At 42.5% G+C, this 17,146-nt stretch overlaps 1 protein-coding gene across 2 annotated transcripts in view; it reads right to left on the bottom strand.

Moving 5' to 3' along the window:
* The window catches only part of PALS2 (protein associated with LIN7 2, MAGUK p55 family member), a 43,939-nt gene extending 27,665 nt beyond the window's left edge, over positions 1-16,274 (bottom strand). For both annotated transcript variants that reach the window (XM_060248661.1, XM_060248662.1), the window contains exon 1: positions 15,962-16,274. The gene's annotated coding sequence lies outside the window, so the exon portion shown is untranslated. The remainder of the gene's footprint in view (positions 1-15,961) is intronic.
* Between the last annotated feature and the right edge of the window lie 872 nt (positions 16,275-17,146).

The raw sequence follows: 17,146 nt of genomic DNA, 5'->3' as shown, positions 1-17,146 counted from the left end.
AACCGGTATTCACCTGCTAAGGGAAGCTGTCAGGAACTGTCACAGATCATGAACTGTCATTTGCATTAGACTCCAGCCTGAAGTCTTACTAGCAAGCATATGCTGACATGAATTTAGCTAGGTTAATCACCACCTCAAAAAACTTAACAATAATGCTCTCATTTGAAGAGAGCTGTTATAGTAAAGTACACACTCAAATACCATATCTTGCACATTCACAAAGTTCAGAAATTTTTAGGACAGCCCCCCCCCTTAATGACAATTCATAAAGCTAAAAGAGGCACACAAATAAGGGGAGAGATACAGAAAGATTAAGCTCTGCCACCCATTTCCCAGGATACTCTTTTCCCACAATCATTTCCGCTATTCAATTTCTCCTTCATCTGCTGCCATCATTTTTCTTCCCTCCTACTTCTCAGTCTATTGATTTAATGCAAGCTCCAATAATACATTAAAGTGTTAAAAACAGTCCGAAGGTGCAACAGATTCTATGGTTAGGAAGTGGGAGGAGTAAGAATACAAACTCAGAGCAAGAAGAGAAAAATGGAGGGCTGCCGGCAATTTCTATCACTTAAACATCTTCTTTTTTCTTTCTTTTTTAAGGAATTCAGTGTTAATAAGATGAAAGAAACAGAATGAAAGCAGGCAAAATTGCTATAAGATTAGACTACCTCCTTCCTCATTTGAAGTCATATTTTAAAGCAACAGTTAGTAGACATATCTCAAAAGCCATACCAATCATTTCAGATAGACCCATTTTAACGGCCAGCTGCTAGCAAAATTTATTTACCTGTTTACACAAACCCACTTGCTTTGGGTTCCCTATTTTGAGGGAAACTGCTTTTCTCCATTTTCAACCCCTTTGTTCTATTTCTTAATTGCTGCAATATGCTGTTTAAAATGTCCATGGTATTACCTACAATACCACTTTTCCCCCACCCCTTTTCACCTTGACATCCTCCTCAGACTTTTTATAAAGAAAAATTCTAAGATGAATGCTATAGCTCTAAGCCGCTATTGCACTGAATTGCTATAAAGATCTAGCACTACAACACTCACCTTAGAATTTTTTTTTAAGTCTGAGGAAGACTGTGTGGTTAAAAAAGCAGCACTGTTTGAAATTACCATAGCGCTTCAAAGACAGTTCATTAATGGAAGGAAATCCACTGTATGAAACTCCTGTCCATGTATCACTTCACTTGAAATTGGCCCAACAATGAACATCCACTTTAGAACAGTAATGTCAAAAGGGCCATAGTTTCCTCCCTTGATACATTCAAGTTCTTCTTCTAGTGGAGTGATTTGATTACCTGTGCATCCTAGGAACACATTAACCAAAATGTAGGTTGTGCTTCAAACTGGGCCTTCCAATGCTAAACTGGAGACATGGAATATGGAACAATAAAGCTTCCTACAGGAACAAAACAGATATCCCACCTAATATCCAATCACTAGATCCTATGACACCCACCTCAACTGCCTTTACTAGCAAACAATATGCAGCATGAGAAACTCATGACCAGTTGGCTGTTGCTGGTCTTGTAAATACAAAGGAAAAACATTTTACAATATCCAAATCTGATCAGAGGACAACATGAACCCTGTTTGTTAAGGCCAACTATGATTTGGAACCAGTAGAATGCAGGTAGTAGATAATTTGTATATTTTAAAATGTCATTCATCCAGGATAAAAAACCTACCTTACTTATATAAATGGATTGTACTCATGTATTTGACAATACATGCCTTATTTCAACATTTGAGTTTTTAACACTAAGAAAATTAACAACTTTTCAGTATGCTCACTGTAATGGCTGAATAATCAGAAAAGCCAGTATAGCGCATAAATAAGACAAACACACTGGTACCAAGAACTTATTTAGAAGATTTCTGTGCTGCCTCTCTAAAGAACCTACCCAGGGCATCTTACAAAATTAAACATAAAACCATAAGGGTTGCCACAATTAAAAACCCAGCCAGAGCCTAAAGCATTGAGCAGTTTAAGAGGAGTCTCACAAAACAGTTCAGACTAGAAGCAGGCCATTAAAAGGAGGTTAAAAAGTCAATCTCTTAATTAAAAACCTGTTAAAAATAATTAAAATAACAGTTTTGGCATAGTGCCTAGAAATCAGTAGGATAGGCACCCAGTGAACCTCAAGGGGAAGGGCATTCCATAGGTGAGGTGCCACTGTTGAAAAGCCTGAGCTGTTCAGGGTCTGAGATATCTGGCCAAGGAACATCTCCCTCAGACGCTTTCAATGACTAGCTCTTCAAGGATTAACAGCATCCCTATTTATATTTTGTGTGCCCAGACAGCATACCTCCACAAACACACTAATAAGCATGTTACCACAAGATCAGCTTTTAACCTGTGATTATGTGATGCCACCACCCAGAGGCTTAAAAATGGAGTTACATATCTGATCTCATCATCCTGCCGGGTAGGTAAGACTTTTATTTCCTGAACTTCAAGACTCAAAGTTACAAGTAAACATGCTGCTTAGCTTTTTATGGAAGAATTAAATTGGAGAGAAGGAAACCCTTGCTGTGTTTGCTTTCAAGAGGCTGCCAAGCAAGGAACTGAACGCGCCAACGGAACTTGGTCAATAATTGTTATAATAAGTATTTTTAAAAATTAGTACCAGGAGAAGAATTATTTGTTGAAAAAAATTCATGACAAGTGAAAACTAGGATTAAAAAAATAAATCAGAACAATTCCTTGCATTTAAGCGCATCTGTTATAAATATTGAAATTTGCTTAAATAGAGGGGGGGGGGATCTCAGAATAACCCTTTCTATTTTGAAGCTGATAATTCTCAAATCATACTTTTAAAGATCCAAAACAGCAGTCAATAGCATATACTGATAAAGTTCTTATGAAAACTTTAAGGACGCCCCTGCTGAATATAACCAATGCTCTGTTACTGCTGTTGTCTGCAAAGGCCAACCAGATGCCTGGTACAGAGGCCAAAGCATTTCCCTGCTGCTCTTCCATCAGCAATTGGTGGTCAGATACATATGACCTCTGAAAATGGTGTTTCCAAGTGGCTAGTAAGTATTGATGGACCTTTCCTCCATGATTCTTAGAAAAATCATTAAGGTAATAGATAACTTAAATTACTACTGTCTCTGAAAACAATTAGCACAATACCATGTTATGTTAACTCCATGCAAACCCCATCAAGTTCAATGGGAATTACTCCCAAGTAAGTTTGCATAGAATCATGGTCTTAAGTTTTCCCATAGAGAAAGATCTCTGATTTTAGCTTGTCAACAAGCAAAATATATCCTTCTGGACATGTAAGATTATTTGTTCACATCAAGAATAACTATCCCTAGGGCAGGGGAAGAAAGAAGGCAGATAGCCAGTGTTACATAGTGTTGGTTTGGATGTCAAAATCCAGGTTCAATCAAACCCCACAAAGCAGCCCAGGATAAAAATCAGACTAACTTGCACTTTACACTGCTTCTGTGAGACTTCAACACAGCTAAGAGCTTATAAGAAAGGCAAACCAAAAATGTATTACATAAGAAAACCCAGCATAGCTTTGCATCTTCTGTGTTGCCCATCATGAGCAAGTTTTACTAATGATATCACATCACGTGGCAAGTACTGACAGAGCTACTATGAAACACATACATAACAGAATCTTATATATTTTTATACAGCTCATCCAACTATATCTCCCTTCTAAATGCAAATCTGCCCCAAGATGGCAATTTTGAAAGTTTACTTACCAGGACACATTAAATCAGAGAGACTTGCTTCCCAAAATGCATTAAAGAAATTCAGTAAGAAGAAAAGCTTTGGATAAAAAGCTTTATAGATCCATTCAGTAATTAGATGAACATTTGGTTGCTTTCCTGCATCTTTCCCAGTTTTGTTCAAGAGCTGTCTACCTTCCTTAGTTTAACATCATCCTTAGGCATCTAGTGATTAGTATTCTATTCACTCCTACTTTTGACACCTTGAGCTAGATCAGATATAGCCAACCATTTTGGCAAGTGCTCTATAAAAGTCACTACCATCCTAAGAAAATGGTACCTAATGTGCCCTGCAGTATATATATACAGCAGTCCTTGGGTACTTTTTCTTCCAGTGGGAAGCAAGAAGTATCCAGAGCCTGTGTTATGTATCTGGGTCTTTTAAAGATGTCTGTGCCAAATACAGCACATATGCTTCAGAGTGAGCACCAGTTTGGTACTGTAGTTAAGTGTTCAGATTAGGATCTTAGAGGCCCGGGTTCAAACTCTCAGTTGATCCTGGTCTAAATCACTCTCAGCCAAAACTAGCTTCACAAGATTGTAGTAAGAATAAAGCAGAAGAGAGGGAAATGATATGTGATATCCTGAATTCCTTAGAGGAAAAAAAAGGACAATTAATAGAAATTGGGCATACAGTTTAGAGCAGGGGTGTCAAACATGTGGCCCACAGGCCAAACCGGCCCCTGGAGGGCTTCAATCAGGCCCACAGGGCTCTCTTCTCCCCCTCTTGTCCTCACCCTGCAAAGCTCCGAGGTTGCCAACATTCCCAGCTCCCTTCTGCATTCTCTTTGTAGAGGCCAAAGCAGAAGCGAAGCTGCAAAGAAAATGCGGAATGGATTTCCCATTCAGGCCTATGGGCAGAGCAGACTGGAATGGGAAATCCACTTCATGTTTTCCTTGCAACTTTGTTTCAACGGAGAGGTTTAACTTCCCAGTATTCCTATGGCCAGCTGAAGTTTCCTGGAGTTGTGTTCTTGCAAATGAAAGGTCAATGCTCTTAGTCAGCTTTGTCTCTTAATGGACATGAGGATTAGTGCCTAATGAGTACTCTGACTGGGGAACCCACAGCCAAAGGGGGATATTACATTGGAGAGCCATTGCAATCTGAGTAGACCTGTTTGGGGGGTGGGGGGAGAAGCTTATAATGTCCTGCCATTTCATGGCTGAGAGAATTTTATATATTTAGTTTTCTGCAGTGTGATCTTTGTACTTTTCCTTGGTGTTTTATTTTTAAAATTGCATTGCAAAATCCCACTATTCCCCTAACTTTGTTTTAAACAAAATATTGCAAGAGTTTTAAGCATGTTTGTATTTTAAGTTAAAAACAATATCTTTAATTGTGTTTACCTGTGCTCTTTATAAAGACTATATCTCCTGTGGCATTACATTTTAGAACACGCATGACTCGGCCCCACAGTTCCATTTATGTCAGATCTGGCCCTCCTAACAAATGACACCCCTGCTTTAAGTAATTATATCCCATCTTTCAACTGATTAATTTCACAAGGAGGTTCACAACAGTATGATCTTCATCCATACAAAAATACAAAGAAATAGAGCCTCAAAGACTTTCCTGAAGAACAGAGCATCTAAGCACAAGTAGAAACAAGCCAAGGAAATTTCCTGTGGAAGGAGTTGCACAATTTTGGCACCGCTGTTGCAGGCTTCATCTATATATGGTTACTCACCAGATTCCCAACAGTAAGACCATACCAAAGAAGGCCTTTCCTGAGCAAAAATGATCTGGCCACTGCGGTGCACGGCTTGGTTACATCTAAATTAGATTACTGCAATGTGGCCTTCATGGGTCTGCCTTTAAGAAGTGTTCAAAAACTTCAGCTGGTGCAGAATGCTGCAGCCAGGATGTTGACTGGAGTGGGTCATAGGGACCACATGATATGGTCATAGAGACCGTATCTTGGCTCATCTACACAAGCTCCTAATTTGTTTCCAGGCACAATTCAAGGTGCTGGTCTTGACCTTCAAAGCCCTATATGGTTTAAGGCTAGTATACCTGAAGGACTACATAATTCCTTATGAATCTGTCCAACCACTACAGCCACGTTTGGAGGCCCTGCTTCACGTGCCCCACCTTCTGAGATTAGGCTGGTGACAATCCAGTAAAAGGCCTTCTCAGCCACAGAACTAAAACTCTGGAACTCTCTTCCCAGGGAGATTTGTCTGTCTCCTTTTGTTGTTGTCTTCCAGATGAAGACATTTTGTTTCATTTGGTATTCCCTTCATGATACCTCCTTCCTAACCAATGTTTTATATATGTCTTTTAACTTTGTTTTTAATTGTTTTAATGATCTGTTTGGGAGGAGGATTGATTTTAAAAGTTCTAAAACATTTTATCATGTACGTTTTAAATTGTTAGCTGCCTTGGTGGCCTCTGTACAGGTGGAAAGGTGAGATGCAAAGCTTAACAAGGTTGCCATAGTAAACATGAAGGTTAAAGGTTAGCAGTATTTTGAACTGGGTCTTGGAAAATGTTGGTAGTTAGTGGAAGATTATCATGCATCCCTGCCCAGTGAACAGTTCAGCTGCTCAACTTTGAACCAGCTTCAGAACAGTCTACAAAAGACAGCTCCACATATAATGAACTGCAGCAGACTAATCTAGGGCCCTGCTGGCACCAATGAAGTGGCCAGGAAGGACCAAAGGGTGATTAACATGTGGAATTCACTGCCACAGGAGGTGGCGGCGGCTACAAGCACAGACAGCTTCAAGAGGGGATTGAATAAAAATATGGAGCAGAGGTCCATCAGTGGCTATTAGCCACAGTATATTATTAGAACTGTCTGGGGCAGTGATGCTCTGTATTCTTGGTGCTTGGGGGGGTGCAAAGTGGAAGGGCTTCTAGACCCACTTGTGAACATTCTGATGACACTTGGGTTTGGGGTTTTTTGCCACTGTGTGACACAGAGTGTTGGACTGGATGGGCCATTGGCCTGATCCAACATGGCTTCTCTTATGTTCTAATGTTCTTAAGAGAGGCAGAAAGGGACTAAAAACTCATTCTTCTCCATGAAATAGCACAGCTGGCTAATCAATCTTAGCTGATAAAACCCATTCCTTGCCTTGACTTGCACATCAAGTACAGTAGTAGATTCAAGAACATGCCAAAACTGCCAACTTAAAAAGGGAATGCAGCTTACTGTAAGTAACTTCAGGTTACCAATGGTGCGGAAGGCTGGGTTCAAATGAAGGAAAAATAAATAAAAATACAGCCTACACCTAGATCAGACATATTCCTAGTCAACAGTATTTGCTGAGATTAAACCTCTATGGGCTCACTTTCATCTACTCTATTACTGACCACAGGAACTAGTTCAGAACCATTAATCTGTTCCTAAAATCTGACAGGAGGGGGGATATAGAGTTAGATACATCATCAGTATATTGATTACACAGTACCTTAAGCTCCTGGACTACCTGTTCAGAAGTTTCATGCTGATGTGGAGGGCTGGGTAGGACAAAGTTCACCAGTTCCAACTTCTGGAATCAACTATGAACAAGAGCTGGAACTACCGTAAAGTAGAACTGCCTAACCCAGGCACCAAGACAACCTAGGATACCACAGTTAGTAGTATCAAAAGTTGCTGAGAAGTCAGGAAGACCAACAGGAAGTCTCATCAATGCAGGTCATGTACTAAGTCAACCAACACAGTTCCAGTCCAAAAACCAGACTGGAAGCCCAGCTAAAACAGAAAGGATAAGAATCACTGTAATGTAAACATCAGTATCTTACCTAAATAGAGAAGTTGCTGAGTACTGCAGCACAAAATTTGGCTACAGATTTCTAAAAGAAAACTACTTTGTCCTAATGCTCAACAGCAACAGTGTTTTTGAACAGAAAAAAATCAGAGAATCAACAGGAGATTTCAGACAGACTTGCTTAATGACAATTTAAGGCATGAGACACAGAAATTAATCCATCTATAACAGAGATAGGATGTACTGAGGATCTGGTAAATGGCTAAATTGAAACTGCCCAATCCTAATGATGTTTACTCAGAAATATTTCAGTGATACTTACTCTTCAGCAAGCATGCTTAGGATTGCATCTTAAGTCTCCTAGCAACAATAATACTGTTTTGTTCAACATGTACGTGGGCAGGGCATCAGTCATTTAATTTCCAAAAGGAACAGCAACAAAAAAAGAACCGACTAAAAAGAAAGCAGATAAAGTTGGAAATCAAATCACTGAGGACTGCGTGAAAACGATTTAAATATAGTATTAGCTATGACACCAGCTATAACATGTATTTAAAGGAAATATATGCACCCATCCAACTATCAAGCTTTGTGTGTACAAAGACACAGGCACCAACAGGAAAACCAGGAACCCTGAGCAATATCCCTGGTATGCACTGCTACTCCTTTTATGTAATGCAATGAGCTGAATCAACATAAAGCACCAAGGAGGCTGTTGAAAATAAGAACTCTTTTCAGAAGAAAGCTTCTTGTCTAAACTGGGGAAATAGTAAAAAGCCCAAATCCAGCAACCTAAATACAGAAGAAGGGGAAACAATATAGAATTTTAAGGGAGCAAACAGTACTAGCATGAATTCAATATACAGAAAATGAAAGGTCCCCTGTGCAAGCACCAAACTTTTCCGACTCTGGAGTGACGTTGCTTTCACAACGTTTTTACGGCAAACATTTTTATGGGGTGGTTTGCCATTGCCTTCCCCAGTCTTTTACACCTCCCCCCCCCCCAACAAGCTGGGTACTTATTTTACCAACCTCGGAAGGATGGAAGGCTGAGTCAACCTTGGGCCAGCTACCTGAATCCAGCTTCTGCCGGAATCGAACTCAGGTCGTGAAACCACAGTACTACTCCTTTACCACTCTGCACCACAGGGTGAACCTTAAATAGCAAAGTCACAGAAGTGTTGCCCAATTGAACTAAGAACTGTTTCTATCCATCTCCACTACTGACAACTCTGGAGAGAGGTATCTGAATATAAGCTATTTTCCATAAGTATCTCAGGAAACAGATATCTTGCAAACAGAGGAGACCAAAGGAAGACGTTTCAGAAGAACACAATGTAATCAGAAATATCGCGGAATTGTTTCTCTATCAGACACCTGGAAGATGTTTAACACATACATTCTTTATAAAGGATCCAGTGAGTACACAGTACCTATCCAAGCTCCTATCACACTCATATGAAGTACTAAGGCTATAATACATACTACAGAAGTTTCATTTTAAAAAATATTTCAATAAAGCCCCATGGGCCCACGGTGTATTCAGATGTTTTTAAACACAAGTTCCCCAATAAAGCCTTGAGAGAAAATTTGGATATGGTTTCACCAACACATTTTAATCACAATACCAAAGAATTTAACACATTGCTGTTTTCTGGCCATACAATCTGTATCAGGAGCTTTGTGCCCAGCTACTGGGCAAACAGTATATATGCCCTCCTTCTCTCACTTTTACTGGGATCATTACTTTTAAAGCATAACCTGATATTAGCCCATTAACATTACTGTTGGTGCTGGGTGTGCAAAACTGAAGTGAAAAAAGGACAATCCTAGGACGACTACCTGAGAACATGGTTTTCTCAACCTTTCTTTCCATCAAACCTCCTCACATGCTCCAGGTCAATACAAAAAGGAAAATCAACAACCCACTCATGTACAGAAGTGCTTTCTTTTCATGCCTGGAGATCTTTTGTTTTTCAATGGCTGTAAACCAACTTGGAGATCACCAAATAAGCCAACATGTGCTAAATGTGAAAACAAAATAAAGTTCTCTCAATCAAAGCAGAGCAGAGCAAGATCCTGATCTCTGCTTCTAACCGCAGCTCCAGGGCCACTGTACTCTTCAAAAGAATTCAACTGGTTTATGCTTTTATCAATATCTTCTGTAAATAATACAACATTTTTTTATTGTTCTGGAGAAAGGATTTGACAGTTCTCTCCACTGCAATAGAATATCTGCCTGTGACACTAACCACTGAACACGATTCATCATGTACTAACCTTATGGCAGCCCTTGCATCAGAGACTATCAGATCAGATGCTAGCTAGGTATGATTTGTGTATTGCTTCCTAGAGAACACTATCTCACATTAAAAACCAGGATGTTATCTGACATCCAGTGATCAGTGTATCTGATGTATCTAATTAGTGAGATGTAACAGCAGGTTCCTAGTCGTTTTACTTGCTCTGTCTTCTGGAGCTAGACTAACCAAATGACCCTCTTCAGTTGGATAGACCTGGATTTACTGAAGCCCCTTACAGGTGTGCAGTCTCCAATATGACTAATCCTGAAGATTAAACTAAATGTGGCCCATTTTGCAAGGAGTTCCAGAAACTGCTTGAGATCATAAAGTAACTACACCCCCATATTGATTCTGTATTATAGCAACTACTAGTTTTACATCCTCTGTTATACTAATATTAGAGAAATTAACTAGCATTTCAATGTTATCTTATTTTCTTTCATGGCTCCTCTTGATTAGAGGTCAGTTTTTGCTCAATGTGGGTTGAGGAGTTTTAAATAAACATTTGTTTTAGCATCATCAAATAAGCATAACTTCTCCTCTGGAACTTGTTGCAATTAAGCTCCTTTCCCTAGAATCACTCAACTTTAGCTCCGTTTAGGAATTTTGATGTGATAAACTGCATATTAAACAGCAAAATACTCTGCATCCAGCAGTAATTCTGGAACTGTTTTAAGTATATAAAGAAATTCAGTGAGTGGTTTATGGGCCATGTAACAGCTAACATTTTAAAAATATGCCATACTTTTATTAGGACCAAAACACAAAACAGTAGGCAAGTTTTCAGGTTTATGTTTCAAGTTTTAAAAGTATTGTTCAAAATTATTTAAAATATAGCAGGTACACAGGAAACCAATTTAAGTTGTGATTGTGGCAGCAGTGGGGAGTCTGGGGACACACTACAACAGGAAGGGGGAAATGTAGCTCTGTCCCCATGTATGCTGCCAGTCCTAAACTGGGATCCTTCACACCACATCTGGTTTAAGCCTTGATCATATCCATGTTCTGGGTAAACATGGGCTTAACTACATCAGCAGGACACCAAATCTCAAACACCTCATTATATCCTTTCTGTAGGGTAATGGTTAACAAGCACATTTATTCAAGCACTCAATCCTTCCCTGACAGATGATCCTAAAACAGTGGCTCCCAACCTTTTTGGTACCAGGGACCGATTTCATGGAAGACAATTTTTTCACAGACCGGTGGGGGAGCAGCTGAGGTTTGGCTGGCCCAGGCTGCCACCCTGCCCATGCCCCATCCCCCCATGGGGATTTTTAAATGTGGGGGGGGACTGGAGCTGCTTTTGCCACCTCCCTGCTAGGTGACAGAAGGCCAATGTGCCTCCCTCTCCCGTGGTTGTGCTGCCTCTTTCGTTTGCCCAGGTCCTGGGTGGGTGGGGGCAGTGCGGCGCCTTTGCCTTGCTCCACAGCCCAGTTGCTAGCAGGCCACGGACTGGTACTGGTCCATGGCCTGGTACTTGGGGACCCCTGTCCTAAAAGACTGAGATAGCCACAGTTCCTCATCACAATTGTAAAGGCTGGCTATTTAGCTTTGGCTTCTTTCAAGTTACAAAGAATGGCAAGCTAACAACCAAACAAATGACCTTAAGTACATACGAACAAATACTTGATTTGAATTATTTCCAATATATGCAGACATAATCTATTAAAAGTTCCACAGCAGTTTTAGTGCAAGCCTTCAAAACTTAAATTTATTCTATCTACTTATCAGAGAAATGCTTATGTCTTTATGGTCTACTTTTTTTGCTGGTCCTTGTTCTTAACACTGGGGCTTTAATGAATATCTTATAATGTTTTAATTTATTATTTTTTATTTAAAAACATCCTTGGGCAGGTGTTAGGGAACTTCTCAACAGGAAGCTCCCAAACCCAAGCTCTAATTTGGTGAGTAGGCTGTCTGGGCACTTCCTTGCCAGAGAGACAGAGAGCCACAGACAGAAGTCCCCTTCTAAATTCAGTTTATTATATTCCAGGTAGACATCAAGTAAAAATAGGCTACTGAATGTAAGGAAAACCCCAGTGCACACTCAGATAATGAATATATTCCCACTACAGACATCAAGGCCATAGGGCATTGATGGGCCGCCCTGACCTTTGATAAAATCTGTCTGGGAGCTTCCTTGGACCAACAGCTGGTTCCATACCTACTGATGTACCTGACACGCAAGACTACCATAGATGTGATGCAAGCCCAACCAGAACTGACTAGAACTAACTCTAAGATCCCACCCATGACCTTTGCACTATCACTGAGGTCAGAAAGTTCTCAGAAATTCAAGGAAAGTTCAGGAAGCTAGATTTGGATATGGTATCTATTTTGATTCTGATAGTGATAGTTACTTCTAACTCCTGGTATGCATAAACATCCATTAAGGCAAAAAATCACATACAGTTATCTATACTCGAAGGCCACAGCGGAGTTCTGTAGCCTCCTGAGGAAAATAGAACCAAAGACACAACTATGGAGGCTAAGTTTGGTGAGAGCCTGTTTGAGAGCCAGTTTGGTGTAGTGGTTAAGTGTGTGGACTCTTATCTGGGAGAACCAGGTTTGATTCCCCACTCCTCCACTTGCACCTGCTGGAATGGCCTTGGGTTAGCCATAGCTCTGGCAGAAGTTGCCCTTGAAAGGGCAGCTGCTGTGAGAGCCCTCTCAGCCCCACCCACCTTACAGGGTGTCTGTTGTGGGGGGAGAAGATATAGGAAATTGTAAGCTGCTCTGAGTCTCTGATTCAGAGAAAAGAGCGGGATCTAAATCTGCAATTCTTCTTCTAAGTTCTTGCAAAAATTAAAGTAACATATGCTTAGCAGAGGACTCAGGCTCAATACAGGCCCTAATTCCACAACAGAAGGTTCCTGGAGAAGCAGCACAAAAACATTCTAAACCAATAAACATTTCATGTTTCATCAAGACTTGCCCCTACAATGACTTGAAGTTTAATCCCTTTTGTGTTACTATACAAACATCGCAAACCTGTGGTATTCAGACAGATCTCTTAAAAGTATGTTATGCAGTTTTAACACTAAGACCTGCATATATGACAGAGAAATAAAACTTACCATATCAGTGTGCTGTCCTTTGTTCTATCTACAGAGCCACAAGTTTTCACAAGAACCTGCTAGGGAATACATTGCCCTACATTTTTTGCCACTGACTCCCCTTTTAGATTTTAAGACATGAGCATAAGAATGGGGAACATGTTTAAATGGCATTTCAAATCTACTACCAAGCTATTTTACCAAAAGCACCTTTGTCAGGTCAAAACCATATTTAAGAGTTCTCATAAGACTAAACTGTTTCCAGTAAATTCCCAAATTTACCCTATATTCCACTATATGTTGTCATATGTACATTGAACATTCTGCTCAAGTAGCTAACAGCAAGCACAAACAACAAACTACAACACAAGAACACAATCAATTATTGGCTCATCTTCTGGCTCACTACACTATTCAGATTCTGTATATTGATTCACCGTTTGCTACTGTTCTTCTTTCCACACATCATATCTGCAGCAATTAACAGCTACCGATAAATTATATGCCAGGAACAATTAATTTTTCCAATAAGTAACTTTAATCATACTCCAATATGTACTGAACCTTAGATGTCACAGGGGACAAGCCAAACTCATCCTTTTCTACACACAATTCATGCATTAAGCCAACCACTGAGAACAATTTCCTCCTGTTATCAATGCAACTCAATAGTAGCAACAATTTGGATTTAAAATGTTAAAACTGTTTTGCGGAATTGATATGTGTACATACACCCCAACACATCCTCATCAGGATTTTAGGCTCACATAAGATCAGTTTTTGTTTAACACAGCCATTTCTATTAGCAAAAGGAATATGGGAGTTTAATACATGCAAATAATTGATTGCCATTTGCAGAGACAGCTGCTTCATTCAGAAGAAATTCTTCAGCAGAACTTCATGACTTTTTTTTGGCATGCAGAATTTGTCCAAGCACAGCAAGAGAACACACAGGCCTCAGATACTCCTTCAGATTTGTCAGATTTCTATATTATGTCATTCCTGATGGCATAAGACAGTCACTGAAATTATCCCAGTGTGAATCTCCAGATAAGACAGTGAGGTCATGTGAGGTGACATTCAGTAAAATATTGAGACTGCACTGGAAGGAAACAAAAACTATTAAGTAAACTGAAGTATATCACCAAAGCTGACCTCCATTTTTATTCAGGGCACAGTGCCCAGCAACTGTAAACATCCTGCATAGATTAATAATTGCAGGTAGTTTGCGAGCTGTAAATAAATTTCCAAGGAGAAAAGACAAAGATGGTGCTAGCCACTGAACATTCTGGAGTCACTGATTTATATACTGAACACATTAGAATTTATGAATTCGGAATCAGTAGCTCTGAATTATGCCAATTCTTGACTTAATTCACAAGATTGTTCTCTGTGGCATTTTCAAGCAGAAACTGATAAACAACATTAAGCTAGTCCTTCAAAAACAGACACGCAAGACAGAAGCCATCAAGCCATAACAGGAACATTATGACAGTCATCCACCCAATCAGCCTGAACAGACACTAGCAGTTCAAACGCAATAAGAAAATTTTGTTCAAAGCCTCCACTAGTCTAAGATCTATTTATAGTTACCCTGCCTCTCTTCAGTTTGCCAAGGCCCCTCCTCTTTCCCGAGCAAAATCAAACCAAGTTTGAAGGATGGATATAATCTTGGGCTCTGTGTAACAACAACAAAAAAATGGTGATAAGCTCTGCTGCAGACATCCAGTTAGTTCCCCATACCTACCTTAGAAAGGCGACAGGAAGAAAAGAGGAGGATTCTGCCAAAAGTGGGAGCTACATACCCAAGACGATTACCTCTAGCTCTACCACCAGCCCAACGTGATTATCCAGTACTGCTGTGGCGTCAGAGCAATAACTTAAGTGACGCCTGCCCCTCCTGCTGTCAGCGCCAGCCACAATCAATTGGTTGGAAGCCAGAACGAAGTCCAGACACTTCAGAGCTAACCCCGGCCAGCGACAAACGACATCCACGCAGCTTTTCATTCACAGTCGAGTTGAAACGGAACTATTCGATTGGCCTGGCGGAGGAGGGGCCGGGAGGCGGCAAGGCGTCTCTAGGAGTTAGGATCCAAAAATAAAGGTACGCTCCAGTTTCGTAACCGGGAACGTGAGCGCACTGAGAACGCATGATGCCAAAGCACCCGGCTGGTTCCTTTTTCCTTTCCCCGGGAGCAGCCGCGCCGCCTGGAGAGGGCTGCACACGTTTCGCCCTGCGTTGGGCGGATTGCAACATTTACCTCTTTTCCTCCTCTCCCCCCCCCCCGCCTCAATATCCCTTCCCGGGGCCAATCCACGCGCCTTTCCTGCCTGCCGCCCCACAAACTCCCAATCTAGCGAGGTGACAGCAGCCCCGTGGCAAATCCAAGCCACCCCACCTCTCTGGTCAGCCCCGCCAGCCGCCACCCCCTTCCCACCCCGTTCAATGCGGACTGCAGCCACGAGGAAAGAGCAAAGAAGAGACGTGCCTTTCATCCGAGAATAGGAAGAGGCAGGCGAGCGAGCAGGAACCCTCGAGGGGAAGGAAGGGAAGGGCGAAAGAAAAGAGAGAGCTCCGTCCCCGTATCGCCCCTAGGATTTGCCAGAGGGGGCAGGATAATCCCGCAGAGGGCGGGGAGATAATCCAGGGCGGGAGGGAAAAGGATTACCTCCCTCCCCGCCCCCCTCCGGAAAGTATTTTCTCTCACGTTGGAGCTAATCCAGGGAGAGCGAAAGAGGCTGGAGAGAAACGAGGGGCGGAAAGGGCCACAAGTCCCCTGACAAAGGGGGGCGGCGAAAGGAGAACTCCCCCCTGATTGGCTCTCCCCGGAAGATACCTGCGTGAGCCCTGCAGCCAGCCGCCTGCCCGGGGAGCGAGCGGGAGGCCGCCCCTTGCTTCCCCGCCACACTAGCCCGAGCCGCTGGTGGAGGAGCTCTCCGCGCAATAAAGCCCCAGCGCCGTCCCACAGCAAAAAAAGAGAGAGGTTGTGGTGGGGCGGGAAAAGGGGCAAGGCTGGGCTCTGACGCCCCACCAGGCGAGGAGTCCGCGGAGCAACAGGATCTCTCCTCCAGCTCCGCGTGGGGAAGGCGCTGGAGCGATGAAGCTGAGGCAGTTACCGGCAAGCGTTGGCTGACTGGCCCCGTCTTCCTACCGCGCACGCTGCTGCTGCTGCTGCCGCCGCCTCTTTCTTCTCAATGGGCGCTGCTCCGCCTCGACCACATTCGCGGTCTGCGAGGCTCGCAGGAGCGGCGCGCGCGAAGCGCTCTCCCCGCCGCCTCAGCCAAGCTCAGGGGGAAAACCGGAGCCCGCCGTCCTCGTTCCTGCGCGCGCTGCCGCCAGAGCAGGCGCACCAAAGCAGCCCGGCCGTTGGTTAGCCAGCTACTGGGGAGGCCGCCAGCGGGCCGGCTGATCTGGCGGGAGCGCGCTCCAGCCCCGCCTCCCTTCCGGCTAAGCTCCGCCCTCTTTACTCCCCCCCACCTCCGCTCGTCAGAGTCCCGCCTCAGTTTGGAAACTGCGGGCTCGCCCGGCATTCCTATGCAAAGCCAGCGAACACGTGCGCAGTTCCTGCTGTTCCTCCGGCTCCCTGTTTTGCACTTCCAGAACTTGTAATGACAAGGGCAAACCGCGGCAGCTCTTCCACACTTAGTGCACAAGGAGCGACAGATAAAAAGAGTCTCCTTCCTAGTTACCAGAAGCCTCTGCCGAGGAGGGGGGGGGGCGTGTTTGCCTGAACAAAAACAAATTTCGCTTTGCTCTTGGTCAAGCAAACATACCTGCCATTCGTGGACACTGGTCGTCTCAGTCAGGCACTAGGATTAAAATGCTGAAGAAAGTTGTCTGTTGACCTGTGGTGTGGACTTTTTAAAATGCATGGCTGGGGAGGGGGGCGGTGTACATAAAACTTATTTTGTTAATCATGGGGGAAATTATTTTAGAAATCAGGGGATTTGTAGAAAAAGCCCACCAGGAACTCATTTGTAACTTAATTGTATTTTAATCTGCTTTTGTCTCGATTGTATTTTATTGAAATCATGGTTGTCCCATGTCTGTGAGCCGCCCTGAGCCTGCCTTTGGCGGGGGAGGGCGGGATACAAAAATAAATTTACTTTACTTACTTTGCTTATTTGCATATTAGACCACACCCCCTGACACCAATCCAGCCACAACTGTTGCTGCTCACAAAAAGCCCTGCTAGAAATAAAGCAGGTGGAGAACAATGGGATGAACTCCATCTTTGTTCCAAGATCATTTGTTCCCACCCTGTTTTAAAGAGTCAGCATCTAACCGCCTGATCCTCATGA

The sequence above is a fragment of the Heteronotia binoei genome, chromosome 10, assembly GCF_032191835.1.
Source record: "Heteronotia binoei isolate CCM8104 ecotype False Entrance Well chromosome 10, APGP_CSIRO_Hbin_v1, whole genome shotgun sequence".
In the NCBI taxonomy this organism is placed as follows: domain Eukaryota; kingdom Metazoa; phylum Chordata; class Lepidosauria; order Squamata; family Gekkonidae; genus Heteronotia; species Heteronotia binoei.
Note: the sequence above shows the minus strand (reverse complement) of the source record. Positions and strands in the feature narration are given on the sequence as shown.